This window comes from Poecilia formosa, unplaced genomic scaffold (genome assembly GCF_000485575.1).
Source record: "Poecilia formosa unplaced genomic scaffold, Poecilia_formosa-5.1.2 Scaffold497, whole genome shotgun sequence".
NCBI classification, from domain to species: domain Eukaryota; kingdom Metazoa; phylum Chordata; class Actinopteri; order Cyprinodontiformes; family Poeciliidae; genus Poecilia; species Poecilia formosa.
The window spans coordinates 20774-24697 of NW_006800436.1; the positions used below are offsets into that span (position 1 = coordinate 20774).

The 3924-nt window shown below is 44.5% G+C and overlaps 1 protein-coding gene and 1 long non-coding RNA gene across 3 annotated transcripts in view; one reads left to right on the forward strand and one right to left on the reverse strand.

Annotated features, from left to right (window-relative positions):
- LOC103156754 (sodium channel protein type 5 subunit alpha-like) overlaps positions 1-3924 on the forward strand; it is a 60791-nt gene that overhangs the window by 14186 nt on the left and 42681 nt on the right. The gene's annotated exons all lie outside the window — the stretch shown is intronic.
- Positions 3223-3918, reverse strand: LOC107833995 (uncharacterized). Its single transcript, XR_001659763.1, has 2 exons — positions 3330-3918; positions 3223-3299 (listed from the first exon to the last, which is right to left on the reverse strand). It is a non-coding gene; the product is annotated as an uncharacterized LOC107833995 (long non-coding RNA).

Consider the following 3924-nt stretch of genomic DNA (forward strand, 5'->3'; position numbering starts at 1 on the left):
GCTGATCTATAGATGCTGATCTATAGATGCTGATCTATAGATGCTGATCTATAGATCATTATAGATACAGTTTGTTTCTATATCACCAGTCCAAACTAAACTTTACAGAACTTCATTTCAGGTCCATCACACACATTCCTGTCGATCCTCGTCAAACATTCAGTTTATTCAGTTTAGCTCAGGAGCTTTTTCCATGAGGTGGGGGTCAAAGTGCGGCCTGAGGGCCATTTGTGGCCCCTGGAATGCATTCATGTGGCCCCTGACTTCAGTTTGACTTTCAGAAAGTGAAGCTGATGATGTTTAACATCTTTTATGGGTTTTTAGGATGAGATCTTCTTAATTGTAAAATGTTCAGTTTAACAAAACTAGTTTTTCTTTTATTAGCCACATCATTTTTACTTTGATTAGGCCACAAACATCTCTAAACATTTTACTCAGACTTTGGCATCCAGTTTGCTAAAGACCTCACAATTTTAGAAGAAAGTTCTTGTCTTTGTTGCTGAATAAAATAAACTAAATGAATTGTTCTTTTCAAAGACTTGCAGTAAAGTTTTTTAGCATTTTAGTTGAAAACATCTGTAAATATATTGCTTTAACTTGGTGAACAGGAAGCTGCTTGAGTTAATTCAGCTGAAGCCTTTTAAAGGTCATAGTTTCATATTTACTGTTGCATAAAGCAGCCAGTTTTTCTGCTCACTGATGCTTTTGGTTGCAGGGAAGCAGCAGCTGCTGCTGATGTTTGACAGCTGAGCCGAGTTTAACTTCGTTAGCATCAGTCGGCCTGACGTCAGAGAAACATGAGCGAGAAAATGACCGGAAAAACACGACACAGTCTGCAAAAATAACAACGTATGATGAGAGAACAGGAGGAAAAATAATAAACTGAGTGTGAATGATTTAAACTGGAAACATGAACTAATTCTGTGAGCTAGAACCGGATCAGATAGATCCAGTTACTTAGATCCAGGTTTATTAGAACCACTAAAGAACGTTCTGACCCTGACCTACCTCCTCATCATCATCATCATCATGATCATCATGTGTGTCTGAACCCAGAGAGCAGCAGAGAGCTCCTCCTGAACTCAGTAATCATGAGGAGAAGCTAATCAACGCTCTGCAGAGCTAATGAGCCCCGAGGCGAGACGGGACCATCCTGGAGGCTCCACACACACACACACACACACACACACACACACTGACATGAGAACACAAACATATACGCTAACACACATACTGCCCTGCATAAGAACTAAACACAAATCTCTAAATACACACTGATGCTGAAACACACAAGCTAACACAGAGACATGAAAACACAAACATCCAAATATGCTAATATAATAATATGCTAACAAACACAAACACGCCTGCTAACAAACATAGACAATGCTAACACACAGAGCGCCAACGCATAAAGACATTCCAGCACATACAAATATGCTAACACAGGTAGCAATGCAAACACAGGTAGCCATGCTAACACAGGTAGCCATTCTAACACAGGTAGTCATGCTAACACAGGTAGCCATGCTAACACAGGTAGCCTGGTAACACAGGTAGCCATGCTAACACAGGTAGCCTGGTAACACAGGTAGCCATGCTAACACAGGTAGCCTGGTAACACAGGTAGCCATGCTAACACAGGTAGTCATGCTAACACAGGTAGCCATGCTAACACAGGTAGCCATGGTAAAACACACAAACATGTTATACATTAATATGCAAACACAAAGACAATACTAACACACATAAATCAGTCAACAGAAACATACAAACATGCCGACAAACTTAGATATGCTAACACACACACATGCATGCTAATGCACGCAAACGGTACCAGAAACTCACATGGAGGCTCAAACACACACAGTCATGCTAACACAGCTGTAGCATCTGGAGTGGGAACAGCGTGTTAAACTGATTCTGCTGGTTTTTCTCAGCCTCTCTGGTCTTTGTGGAGTTTCTTGGTCCAGTTTTTCTCTCCATCGTTGCTTCTGTCCATCCAGGTCACAGGGTCACCTCGGCACATGTCTAGATCAGTTTGAGACGATGACCTTTGAACCCTTCTCAGATTGATGGACGGTAATCTGAAGTCATTCTGATGCCTTTCCGCCCTGGCCTTGTGTTGAGACTCTGCTGCCTGTTTATCAGAGCATTCTGCTGATGTTTGCCTGCTGGTTACCATGGAAACCGTAGAGATGGATTCATGATGTCGCCTTGGTTTCCGGGTCCATGAAGCGGATGCAGTGTGCATGCTAGCAGCAGCGTGACTCCCAGCTGAGTGGCGTGGGGCTCCATGCTAACTGAAGCATACAGAAACATTTCAGCAGCGGTCAGCGCGCCGCCGCAGCCGCTGCTGCAGCTCAGCTCCTGCCGGCTTCCAGAGAGCCGGGGAGCAGAGCGGCGGTGATAGGAGCTGACACGGCTGCGTGTGGACGTGGGCTGAACCTGAGCCGGGCTGCAGCGCGGCCCTCTGACTCTTCCTGCCCTTCGTTCAGCTGCTCTGTGTTTACCTGAGAGTTTCAGGAGCTTCTTGTTTCCTCCCAGCCTGATGGCAGCTTCAGCCGTCATGACGCATGTCAGAGCGACAGCGAGGCTCAAGGTCGCTTCTCTCTCCACTGACACAAACATTCATTTATACATCTGAGTTTTATTCCTGTGGTTCCTGGAAGATTATGAAACTGACCCAAATATTCAGATCAGTGGCAGAACCTGGACCTCTGCTGCAGAACCTTGAACATATAAAATACAGTAAAACGGCTCTGAATGGATGAATCTTTATATTTAACATTTTTATGTATTCCTGCTGATCCTTTCAGGGTCACATGGCTGCTGTCTGTCACATCTGGTTATAACCTGATACATTTAGTGTTTTTACTGCTTTTATCTAGTTCTTGTATTCATACAATTTTATAAATATTCATTTTAAACCAGGTTTAGTAGTGAGTCTCTTTCTGTTCACACAAAACACAAACTAGATTTAGAGTGAATTAAAAATGATCTTTACTGCATGAAAAACAAACTATTTAAATAACTCTGTAGGAGTTTTTGTTGCCAGAAAATGAAAAATGTAAAGTTAGTTGTGATGTTGTGTTGAAGTAACTTCAGAACTGAACCAAAAGTTCTGATGTCGGCATGAACAGACTGGAAATGACACAAAATTAGAAAATAAGAAACAAAAGGATTTTTTATCCGATGAGCAGCTGAACATCCATCCATTTCCTTACCCCTTGTCTCTAATGGGGTCAGGAGGTTCTGGTGCCTCTCCAGTGAACGTTTCAGGTGAGAGGCGGGGTCACCTGGGGTCACCTAGGGTCACCTGGGGTCACCTGGTCAGGTCTCCAGTCTGTTGCAGGGCAACCCAGAGACAGACGGGACAAACACACTTTAGAGAGACAATTAACCTGACAGTCATGTGTTTGGACTGGGAGGCAGCCGGAGAACCGGAGAGAACCCACCATGCACTGGGAGAACATGCAGAACGACCCGGGTCGGGAATCGAACCCAGAACCTTCTGGCTGCGAGGCAGCAGCTCTACCAACTTAAAGATGTTAAAGTGAAACTTAAACTTTGGATCATTTTTAGGTTGCAGTGAGTCGCTGCTGTTTTGCTTCAGGAGTTCTGGAGAACTGGACCCGGTTGGCTGGACTCAGAACTTTAGATGTATTCTCATCGTCTCTGTGGGTCGGTGTTGGTGTGAACTGAAGTCTGTCCAGAACCCAGCAGGGTTTGGTTCTGAAGATGTTCTGACCATCTGCATGGTCAGAACCATAAACATGGACTCGACCTGGATCAGCTTCCTCTCTGCTGGGCTGGACCTCTGTCTGACCCTATGTGACCTCTGTCTGACCCTATGTGACCTCTGTCTGACCCTATGTGACCTCTGTCTGCCCCTATGTGCCCTCTGTGTGACCCTGTGTGACC